This window comes from Scylla paramamosain, chromosome 2 (genome assembly GCF_035594125.1).
Source record: "Scylla paramamosain isolate STU-SP2022 chromosome 2, ASM3559412v1, whole genome shotgun sequence".
In the NCBI taxonomy this organism is placed as follows: domain Eukaryota; kingdom Metazoa; phylum Arthropoda; class Malacostraca; order Decapoda; family Portunidae; genus Scylla; species Scylla paramamosain.
In genome coordinates this window covers 17,292,501-17,305,000 of record NC_087152.1, presented here as the reverse complement: position 1 = coordinate 17,305,000, position 12,500 = coordinate 17,292,501, and the positions used below count along the sequence as shown (strand labels likewise).

Here is a 12,500-nt window from a genome sequence, read left to right as displayed (position 1 = left end):
AGGCGGGGTGCTGCAGCGCGGGGTGCAGGGCTCGACATGTGTACTGCTTCCCGTCGTCTGCTCTCGTCGCCTTTACTGTGAGTCTGCTCGTCACGCTCACCAATCTCCGCCGCGTCGACGGCTTCCTCACCATGGTCTGCAGCGCTGCGGGAGGGAACAGGGAGAGGGCGGGTAGGAGGGATGGAAATTGTTAGGGAAATTGTACATATCGTCGTCGTCGTCGTCGTCGTAGTAATAGTAGTAGTAGTAGTAGTAGTAGTAGTAGTAGTATATTAGAATGTGTGCAAGTGTTGTTTTGCTTTAAGAGTTGGGATGTGGTGTTTAATATATATATATATATATATATATATATATATATATATATATATATATATATATATATATATATATATATATATATATATATATATATATATATATATATATATATATATATATATATATATATATATATATATATACAGAGTGTGTGTGTGTGTGTGTGTGTGTGTGTGCAATACCACCTACCCAACAATGAGGACGAGATTTAATGATGTATTTTTTCCATTTCCTTTTTTTCTTTTAGCCGGGATTAGCCAGAATTAAGCTGTTGACACCAGTGTAAATGAAAGGAGAGAAAAGAAAGCTAAATTGCACGACATGGTAATGATAGGTGACGACATTTGATGCGTCGCGTTAAGCTGCAGCCTCCAAATTATTTACCGCGGCAACAGAAAGAAAAATTGCGCGCTCATAATTGTACCCGAATTATGTTTTTTGCACCACAATAAAATAGAAGGTTCCAGCGGTACTATTATATGTCAGTTAACAGGAGTCATATCGTATTCTTTATGCTCTTTTCTTTATGTTAAAGTCTGTTAAATTAGTTTTTATTGATGAAAGTTTAATGGTTTTGATAGTTCTTAAGTTGGACAGTAGAATAACCTCAAAAGTTTGTCCCCTGTGAGAAATTAATTCTAAAAGGAGTTATTTTGAATCTAAAGCGTAAAGGGTAAAGTTTTCATACGTTCGACAATCGTTTCCTTGCATGATAACGTCAGGAACTGGGAGGAATCAAATGTAATGCGCATAAAAACTCGTGCCATTGGTTAAGAGATTCAGATTAACTTCATACCCGGCATAGCGAGTTTTCTCCAGTTTTGAACATAGCTCTGTGCATTCTATATATACTGCATGTAAAGAAGGAAGCACAGAAGATTTTCACTCGCCCTCATTAGCATACCAAGCCGTCTTACTTTTGAATTCTTTCCCTTTAATGACTTCCTTCAATGGAAGTTTTTTCTTTCATCAATTTTGTTGCCCTTGTCCAGAGCCCTTCTTACATAAAAAAATCGTGGTCAGAGGTCGAGTAACTTTTTAATTTTTTTTTCATGGAGGAGGGACACTGGCCAGGGGCAACAAAAATCCAATAAATAAAAAAGCCCACTGAGATTCAAGTCCCAGAAAAGGGTCCAAAGCGGTAATCAAAAATTAAAGGATAAGTCTCTTGAAACCTCCCTTTTGAAGGAATTCAAGTCATAGGAAGGTGGAAATACGGAAGCAGGCAGGGAGTTCCAGAGTTTACCAGAGAAAGGAATGAATGACTGAGAATACTGGTTAACTCTTGCATTAGAGAGGTGGACAAAATAGAGGTAAGAGAAAGAAAGTCTTGTGCAGCGAGGCCGCGGGAGGAAGGGATGCATGCAGTTAGCAAGATCAGAAGAGCAGTTGGCATGAAAACAGCGGTAGAAGATAGCTAGAGATGCAACATCGCGGCGATGAGAGAGAGGTTGAAGACAGTCAGTTAGAGGAGAGGAGTTGCTGAGACGAAAAGCTTTTGATTTCACCCTGTCTAGAAGAGCAGTATGAGTGGAACCCATAGACATGTGAAGCATACTCCATACATGGACGGATAAGGCCCTTGTACAGTCAGCAGCTGGGGGGATGAGGAAAACTAACTGAGACATCTCAGAACACCTAACTTCATGGAAGCTGTTCTAGCTAGAGATAAGATGTGAAGTTTCCAGTTCAGATTATATGTAAAGGACAAACCGAGGATATTCAGTGTAGAAGAGGGGGACAGTTGAGTGTCATTGAAGAAGAGGGAAAAGCTTTCTGGAAGGTTGTGTCGAGTTGATAGACGGAGGAAATGAGTATTTGAGGCAATGAACAATATCAAGTTTGCTCTGCCCCAATCAAAAATTTTAGAAAGATCAGAAGTCAGGCATTCTGTGGCCTCCCTGCATGAAATGTTTACTTCCTGAAGTGTTGGACGTCTATGAAAAGACGTGGAAAAGTGCAGGGTGGTATCATCAGCGTAGGAGTGGATAGGACAAGAAGTTTGGTTTAGAAGGTCATTGATGAATAATAAGAAGAGAGTGGGTGACAGGACATAACCCCGAGGAACACCACTGTTAATAGAATTAGGAGAACAGTGACCGTCTACCACAGCAGTAACAGAACGGTCAGAAAGGAAACTTGAGATAAAGTTACATAGAGAAAGATAGAAGCTGTAGGAGGATAGTTTGGAAATCAAAGTTTTGTGCCAGATTCTATCAAAAGGTTTTGATATATCCAAGGCAACAGCAAAAGTTTCACCAAAATCTCTAAAAGAGGAGGGCCAAGACTCAGTAAGGGAAGTCAGAAGATCACCAGTAGAGCGGCCTTGACGGAACCCATACTGGCGATCAGATAAAGGATTGTGAAGTGATAGATGTTTAAGAATCTTCCTGTTGAGGGTAGATTAAAAAAACATTAGGCAGGAAATTAAAGCAATAGGACGGTAGTTTGAGGAATTAGAACAGGCTGAATGTAGGCAAATTTTCAGCAAGAAGGATAGGTAGATGTTGACAGATAGAGTTGAAAGAGTTTGACTAGGCAAGGCGGAAGCACAGAAGCACAGTTTCGGAGAACAATAGGAGGGATCCCATCAGGTCCATAAGCCTTTCGAGGGTTTAGGCCAGCGAGGCCGTGGAAAACATCACTGCTAAGAATTTTAATAGGTAGCATGAAGTAGTCAGAGGATGGAGGAGAGAGAGGAACAAGCTCTGAACCGTCCAAGATAGAGTTTTTAGCAAAGATTTAAGCGAAGAGTACAACTTTAGAGATAGGTGTGATAGCAGTGGTGCCATTTGGTTGAAATAAAGAAGAAGCAAAGTTATTGGAGATATTTTTGGCTAGATACCAGAAGTCACGAGGGGTGCTGGATCTTGAAAAATTTTGACACTTTTTATTAATGAAGGAGTTTTTGGTTAGTTGGAGAACAAACTTGGCATGGTTCCGGGCAGAAATATAAAGTGCATGAGATTCTGGTGATGGAAGACTCAAGTAACTTTTGTGGGCCACCTCTCTATCATGTATAGTACGAGAACAAATTGTGTTAAACTAGAGTTTGGAAGGGTTAGGTCGAGAAAAAGAGTGAGGAATGCACGCCTCCATAGCAGACACTATCACCTCTGTTATGCGCTCAGCACACAAAGACAGGTCTCTGACACGGAAGCAGTAATCATTCCAAGGAAAATCAACAAAATACCTCCTCAGGTCCCCACAATTAGCAGAGGCAAAACGCCAGAGGCACTTTCGCTTAGGGGGATCCTGAGGAGGGATTGGAGCGATAGGACAAGATACAGATATGAGATTGTGATAGGAGCAGCCCAACAGAGAAGAGAGGGTGACGGCATAAGCAGAAGGATTAGAGGTCAGGAAAAGGTAAAAAATATTGGGCGTATCTCCAAGACGGTTAGGAATACGAGTAGGGTGTGGCACCAATTGCTCTAGGTCGTGGAGGATAGCAAAGTTGAAGGCTAGTTCACCAGGATGATCAGTGAAGGGAGAGGAAAGCCAAAGCTGGTGGTGAACATTGAAGTCTCCAAGAATGAAAATCTCTACAAAAGGGAAGAGAGTCAGAATGTGCTCCACTTTGGAATATAAGTAGTCAAAGAATTTCTTATAGTCAGAGGAGTTAGGTGAGAGGTATACAGCACAGATAAAGTTAGTTTGAGAGTGACTCTGAAGTCGTAGCCAGATGGTGGAAAACTCAGAAGATTCAAGAGCGCGAGCACGAAAGCAGGTTAAGTCATTGCATAAACATAAACATAAACATAAACGCAGCATCCAGCTTTGGATTGAAAATGAGGATAGAGAAAGTAGGAGGGAACAGAAAAGGGGCTACTGTCAGTTGCCTCAGACACTTGTGTTTTAGTGAGGAGAAAAAGATGAGGTTTAGAAGAGAAGAGGTGGTGTTCTACAGATTGAAAATTAGATCTAAGACTGCGAATGTTGCAGAAGTTAATGAAGAAAAAGTTGAGGGGGGTGTCAAGACACTTAGATCGTTATCAGAAGAGCAGTCCGACCTGGGGACATTTGTGTTCTCCTCCCCAGATGAGGACTCCAAGGCTGGTGTAGGAGTCGCCATGATAATTTTTAATTTTTGAGTGAAGGATGTGTGTGTTGTGTGGTGCTTGTAGTTGTCTTTAGAGGGCAGGCTGTGACTGCCTCCTTGTGTTGTGAGACACAAAGGGAAACGTTCAGTGAAATCACAGCTGGGTTTAATGATAAGTTCACAGCACCCTCTGATCCAGTGCTTTAGACCTCACTGGGAATAATTATCGTTTCGGCAGGTGCCTACTGCCTCCTCCTTACAACCTGCGCTCGTTCCATTGTGCTTTGTGTTCTCTGTCAGTTTCTCTCTGATCTTCTGACAGTCTCCTTATCACACAAGACAAATGATAGATTCATAGATCAGAGGACGTAAAATTAAAGGAAAACTCTGAACACTGAGGAAGGTTATACTGTCTGTTACTCGACTTTTGTTTAGGACTATACAACATACAGGAATATTTCTCTAACCATTTTTTGTATTTCCATTTATTTATGGGCCTAATTGTCCAAACATATGGGCCATTTATCTATGCGCCGCCTCTCGCTGAGTCTTCACATCCCAACGCACGCTGCCGTAACTCGGCAAAATTACTTTCATTTCAGGAAATAAATAAAGAAAATTAAGTAGATGGCATGCGTGCAGAAATTATATACTAGACTCAGAATAACAAATGTTTACGGTGTATTTATTTTTTTCACCCCTGTTCGTGTCAAGGACTTAGAGAGAAGCAATAAAGGCTACATTTATATTATTACCAGTGTAAAGTGGTAATTAATACGACCAATTACGTATTAGTTGAGTATTCTTTTTCGAAACGCGATATAATTCCCTTTTCAGTTCACCATTCATGTGGAACTATTAAGTGTGTTTCAGTCGTTATAACAAGCTGGCAGTGTGTGATTTTTGTCTTTTGTAATTTTCTCTTGCTTTCTTTTATAGTGTTTTCGTATCGTTGATTATCATGAAGTGCAGGGAAGCGTGTTGTGTACGAGGTCATGTTTAAGAATATTTATAAAAGAGCCTCTGTCTGTCTGTCTGTGTGCCTGTGTCTGTGTCTCATCTCTCTCTCTCTCTCTCTCTCTCTCTCTCTCTCTCTCTCTCTCTCTCTCTCTCTCTCTCTCTCTCTCTCTCTCTCCTTCCCTTCTTTATTCCCTCCTTCCTTCCTTCCTTCCTTCCTTCTCGTCTCCACACTCATCTTGCACCAGAGCTCTCAACAATACTTAACTTAAGCTTCTTTCTCCCCCGCAGCCATCCACACACCCTCGCTCGTTCCTTCCCCGCCACTCACTCACCCTCACCCTCCTTCCCTCTCCTTCCCTCCAGTGCCACTTACCAGCGTCCACTGGAAACCCGGACCGGTACCAAGCGAGGGAAGGCTCTGGCCGCGCGTCCCCCACCACGCACTCCAACTGTACTTCCTCACCTTCCGTCACCACCACCACCTCACCCTCCAGCCGCCCCGCCACCTTGATGCTCCCCGGCGGCACTGTGGGAAGGAAGAAAAGGTGAGGTGTTCGTTGCTTCAGGTGTTTGTCTTCCTGGTTGTGTTTCAAATGAAGGTGTTGGGTGATGGGTGAGTGTTGTGGTATTTAAATATTTTTTTCATTTTCGTTGTTTATGTGTTGTTTCTGGTATTAATTTTGCTAGTTGTGTTTCAGGCGTTGATGTTGCTTGTGTGAGTGTTATTATGTGTTGTTATGTGAGTGAATGTTGGTCAAAGGGTGTAAAGCTGAAAAAAAGAAGCTCTTGTTATCGCTGTTCTTCATAAAAAGGGGTTAAAATTCTATCCATGCACTGTGCTGTGCTTTTTTCTGTCGTTGTTATGTGTTGTTACTCGTATGTGGGTGAAAGGTCGGCCAAAGGATGTGAAACTGAAAAGGAAGTTCTTATAATTGCTTTTTGCTATAAAATTAATGAAAAAAAAGAGGGTAATATTCAGGTTTGTGCATCTTAGAAATATTCTTCGTTGTCTTGGTTAATGTAACTTTATGCTAACTACTCAATTAACTTAAAAAAGGAGCTCTCATAATTGGTACTCTCCGTAAAGTTAATTGAAAAGAAGGAGTTCAAATCGTGTTTATGTTATTGTAGAAATACTCTTAATTCGTGATGGTACTGCGAGTTTATGTTCCAGTGTGATGAGTGATTAATGGGATGCAGATGAATATTGAAATTAATTGATGTGATTAACAAATTGGACAACATTTTTTGACTCTCCTGGGAGTTGCAGGTTGAGGGACATTTTTTCACCCATTTTTTTTTTTTTAACTTACCCAGTTTTCCTCACAAGTCGAAACAACTCATCAACTAACTAACTAACTAACTAACTAACTAACTAATTAACTAACTAACTAATGTACAAACTAACTAATTAGCCAACCAACCAATCAGCCAACCAACCAAACAACCAATTAACTAGCTAGCTAACTAACTAAATACCTTACTAACTAACTAACTAACTAACTAACTAACTAAATAACTCATCATCTACCTAGCTACCTTACTTCCCACCTACCTACCTACTTATCTACCTACCTAACCTAACTAACAAACTAGCCAACAACTAAACAACTTACCTAACCTAACCTAACCAAATAACTAACAAAACAAACCCGCTGATTATATACATCTTCCATTCTTCGTTTCAGTATGAGCTTACACTTTGGGTGGGCGTCACTGGTGGTCATTGTGAAGGGAGTAAAAGAGACCCCACGTAACGGAGAGGCTATGGCATCATCATACAATGGGGGGAGGCAGTGCACAACCCGGGCCGCGCCACCGCTCTCATCTTTATTCATTACACGATCATCAGCTGTCCCGTGCCACAATAGATGGTGTGTGTCGCGTGCTCGTATTGATCCTGAATGCCACGTGCTGCTGCCACAACTCTCTCTCTCTCTCTCTCTCTCTCTCTCTCTCTCTCTCTCTCTCTCTCTCTCTCTCTCTCTCTCTCTCTCTCTTCTGTCTCTCTCTGATCTATTGTGTGACCGAGAGCTTCCAGCAAAACATGTGGGTCGAGATATGTAGTCATTAGCGTAACCTTAAATTCCTAGGTGAGGGAAAGCTGTGCTTTTGATATGCAATTATATAAGTTTTAGATTTTAGTAATTTTTAAGGATTGCAAGTGCAGCTTTGTTTTCTTTTTCTTAATGTACCGGGGAGATCAGGCAAGGAAAAGGGAACTAGAACAAGGTTATACTTTGTCTAGAAAGAAACTGAAAAAAAAAGAAAAAGTAAAAAGAAACAAGATCGTAATTTATATACGTAGAAGAATGTAAAGGAGCATATGTGAGTGGTGATATAATTCATCAGTATTACCTTGATGCATCTGACCAAAGCAAAATTACGTGCTTTGATATATCCGTTTAAACCAAGATATTTTTTTTCTATTAATTATATTTCTGTTTATAGTTCGAGTGCATTTTATCACCGAACTTGTGTTCAGTATTTAGGTGAGTGTTAAATGAACATGTGGGTGGAAATAATGGATGGGAGTCGTGGGTCTTTAAAATGAAATGGTTTAGGGCGTCTGGGGTTAAATATGGGAGCAAATAAAACATGATGCAAGGGGCGAAATATTCCACTGCAAACTCACTCACTTGTAAATGAACAGTGAATTTTTTTTAATGTAAACTCCGGTATTTTTCACGTTCGCAGGTAAATTAGAAGGTTCATGTGCTGAAAATACGTACGTTCACGCTCGAATTATACATAAAATAAATACATTTGCGATGGGGATGGATGTGCATGAATGAATATGGTGGTGGTGATGGTGGTGGTGATGGTGGTGGTGGTGGCGGTGATGTGTAGAGTCCCGTCATGTCATGGCCAACACACTTGCACAATCACCACCACAAGCAGCATTACAACACAAACACTTCAGCCAGTCATTATTACCACAGCCAACACCACACAGTGTCAACACCATCACCTCCACCCACAAACATCACAGCACACCCTGAACATCCCCACAGCACAGCCACTCTAGCTACAGCAGACACCACACAACCAACCCCACAGCACACACTCCCTCATCATCACACTACAGCCACACCGCAGACGATACTACACAGCCAACACCACATCATGCTCCATCACCACTACACAGCCAGCACCACACACTCCCTCACCATAACCATAGCACACATCCTCACCACTTCTTGCTTCTTTCCTCTTATCCCTCACCAGCTCAGTTTAGGAATAATCTACAATGATTTACGTATGTATGAAATGCTTTAGTGACTCGGATTTAGGTGCATTCCTACACACACACACACACACACACACACACACACACACACACACACACACACACACACACACACACACACACACACACACACACACAGACTCTCTCTCTCTCTCTCTCTCTCTCTCTCCCACGTGCCGCTCTCAGACAAATATTTCTAATCTAGCTTGGCTGTGCGACCAAGTGTTAGCAGCCGCCCTCGCTGTCCCTTTGCTGAGTCGGATGATTTACGGTCAGCGGGTTCTGGGTTCTGAGCCGCCGCTGTGACATCTTGAATATTCAGGTGCCCGGGCTGCAGGTGGCGGGGCTTACAGGTCTTGAGAAACGTCGGCACCACTAACCACTGACTAACTAACTAGGTCTTCACGGAAACGCAACGCAATGCCACTTAGATCGCAGTGGAAACATTCACCTTAGCGTCTTGCGATGTGCTCTTACTCCCTTTGAGTTTTCTCCGACGCTGCTTTGAGGAGGCTACATGAAGTGGTCGTGTCCTTGCATGTCTGGTCTCTGTATGTGGTTCAGGGTGACGTTATAAGAGTAAGCAGCTGCCTGTGAGTCTTGCAGTGCCTTCAGTGCCCCCTTTGGGAAGTGGGGATTATGTCTTATGGATATACACTGTGAGATGCCGTGATATTATAGTCTGAATTGTACAGTAACATTCCTTTATCTGATGAAGAACGCATTATACACTAACATTCTTTCAAATTTGTGAGGGGGATGTAGTACGGTTGGTTGTATGGTTGTTTGTATACGCGTCTTTGCTTCATTATCACCATGACCGCCACTACGATAGTCACAACTCTCATAAGTTACTTCATATTGATGTATTATATGGTTTTGTGTTGGGATATGAGTAGTTTTCGTTTATACGCACTTGCACATTCACACGTTGACACCCACCCACTCACTCACACCTTGTACTGAAGAAAGACGTGTTACTTCTTCTTCTTCCCTTCTCATCAAATCGACTAACTCTCCTTTCAGATTTTGCCACTAAAATCAGTAAAAAAAGGGCAAAAATTACCTCACTCCCACAGCATGTCACCTGTTGTTAATGACGCGTCTCCAGCATTTTCACCTCCACCTCAGACATCTCCCGTCGAGGGTGCTTCCCCTCAGGTGTTGCCTTCATCCTGGCGTCCACTTCCTTCATGCACTTATTGCCTTCTTTACCCCAAGACAGAGAGCAATTCATCTACGTACCATACTCGAAACTTGAATTGATTCTTCCGTTGCAATTCTTTCCCCTTCTTTTTTGGAGAAGAAACAATTAAAGGGCTTTTTTTTCGACTATGTTTTTTGCTCCTGCTCTCCTTTTCTTGAACATAAAAAGTAACTTAAATTTACTCACTCCTTCACACTCTGAACCTTACATTCCTCACTCACCCACTCATTTACCCACTACACACTCCTCATCCCTCCACATGCCTGGTCTCCCTGTCTTATTCTCTCTTGCTCATGAATACTCTCACCCTATTCTCACTTCACTCTCCTTTCCAACACTCCCACATTTAACCACTCCTTCGCGTACTCCACATCTCACCCCTTTTATGTAGTTCTCTCTCTCTCTCTCTCTCTCTCTCTCTCTCTCTCTCTCTCTCTCTCTCTCTCTCTCTCTCTCTCTCTCTCTCTCTCTCTCTCTCTCTCTCTCCCTTAACACTCACTTCTCTCTCTCTCCTCACTCACTCTCACATTCGCTCATCACACAATCCATGTTCGACTCAATTTCTATTATCCCTCCTCCTCCTCTCCCTCTTTAATACTCTCACTTACTTTCCATTCAGCATCACACACTTCACCTCCCACTCCATCTTTATAATCTCCCTTCTTCCTCCCTCCTCTCCTTCTCTAATTCTCCCTCTTACTTTCGTTTAATTTTCTTCATCTTTCATGCATTCATTCTTTCTACTCTTCTCGTTCTCGTCTTCCTCTTCTTCATCTTTAACACTTATACTCACTCCAGTTTCTTTTTTTATCTTTCATGTGTTCACTCGCTCACTCTCCACTTGTCTCCTCTTCTTCCCGTTTTTTCGTCCCTGATATTCTGTCTTGCTATTTTTTACTTTTATCTTTCCACTCCTTCCCATTTTTTCCTCTTTAAGATTCCCCCTTTACTTACTCACTCTTGCCACTTGTCTCCTCTCCTTCCTCTCTTCTCTCTCTAATATTTCTTTTACTCTCCTACTTCCTTAATCTTTCATGCGTTCAGTCTTTCCACTCGTCTGCTCTTCCTATTCTTCTATCTTTAATATTCTCACTTACTCGTTTTACTTTACCCCTCGTTTGTCTTCTCTTCTTCCTCTCTCCCCTTTCTAACACTCACTTCTACTCTCCTACTTCTTTAATCTTTCATGCGTTCAGTCTTCCCACTCCTCGTCCCGCCTCCCTCCTTTCCCTGCGGCTCCTCACCCATGACAGTGACATTGGCGGCGGCCCAGATGGGGCGGGCGTTAGCGGTGGGGCCGACCTGGCACTGGTACTCGCCGTCATCCTCCAGCGTGATGCCCTTGATGATAAGGTGGTGCTCCCCCAGCGCCGCCTCTCCTGAATACTGGTATCTCGGGTAGCCTGGCACGTTCCGCTCGAAGCCTGAGGGAGAGAAAAGAGTTAACGACGTGCTGATGGTGGCGTGAGGGAGAGGAGAGAGAGTGTGCAAGAGAGAGAGGGAGAGGGAGAAGGGATTGACCGTGTGAGAGTTTGGAGATGTGGAAGTGATTGAGGAAAGAGGAGAGGAGGGGATGGAGGGAGAATTACTCGTAGCAGGGATGGAGGGAGAGAGCAGGAGTTACTGGTGAAAGGGGGAAGGAGACCTGATGGATTTAGTCTTCAGGTGGAAGTGGTGGCTGTGGAGAGAACATTAGTGAGGGGAGGACTTGATGAACAACGCACGACGACGCAAAGGAATAGAGAGGAAGAACAAAGAGGAGTGGATGTGTTTTGTTCTCCATCACGAGGCTGGTTATGTTATGCTATACCATGTAACCTTAAAATAAAATCGGTCTGTACTCCTATTCACTCTTAGTCTCACTCATAAAGGAACGTAAAGGAAAAACAAACAACAGCTGGAATTTTTTATACCCATTACGAGACTGATACTCAAAAAGAATCAGTGTGTACATCCCATTCACTCCTAATCTCTCTCTCACACACACATCCTCACCCCACCCCACACACACATCCTCACCCATCTATACCACACCTCTCCTCAATTGATCGAAAAAAACGAGCGCTAACTTCACCGTATTCTTTACTAAGCCTTCCTTGGGGGATGAGTATCCGCTGATCCCCGCAGGCCAAGTTGCGAGGCTCGTCTGGAGATCCCAATGGGCGGGTACAGCCACGCCTCTCACTACAAGGATTATTAATGGGTGGCTTAGGGACGCGGGTAGCCGACTTGCGCGAGATTAATAGGTGTATGGAATTAATCCTAAGTTACGCATTAATCTATTTCTCCTTAACGGCTGCGATGATGATGGTGGTGGTGGTGGTGGTGGTTGTGATTTACGTTAGGTTTCCTGTGATGTGATGTGAGGGAGAGAGTTGGGGAGAGAGAGAGAGAGAGAGAGAGAGAGAGAGAGAGAGAGAGAGAGAGAGAGAGAGAGAGAGAGAGAGAGAGAAGAGAAGCTTATGAAAACAACAAAAATACAAAAATACACCAGAGAAGAGTAAAAATAATGGAATATGAAAGACACGTACGAAAAAAGAAGAATGGATGTGATATTCCTCCTCCTCCTCCTCCTCCTCCTCCTCCTCCTCCTCCTCCTCCTCTTCCTCCTCCTCCTCCTCCTCTTCCTCCTCCTCCTCCTCCTCCTCCTCTTCCTCCTACACAAGGGATAATGACATGCATATGAAATTCGATACTTGCCAGGGAGGAGGCGATTTGGCGCT

General features: G+C 42.9%; 1 protein-coding gene across 2 annotated transcripts in view; it reads right to left on the bottom strand.

Moving 5' to 3' along the window:
• Window positions 1-5,736, bottom strand: part of LOC135111091 (nephrin-like) — an 87,338-nt gene extending 81,602 nt beyond the window's left edge. For both annotated transcript variants that reach the window (XM_064024026.1, XM_064024035.1), the window contains exons 1-2: window positions 5,694-5,736; window positions 1-144 (exon numbers count right to left, since the gene is read on the bottom strand). The exon at window positions 1-144 is cut by the window's left edge and continues 36 nt beyond it. The gene's annotated coding sequence lies outside the window, so the exon portion shown is untranslated. The remainder of the gene's footprint in view (window positions 145-5,693) is intronic.
• Between the last annotated feature and the right edge of the window lie 6,764 nt (window positions 5,737-12,500).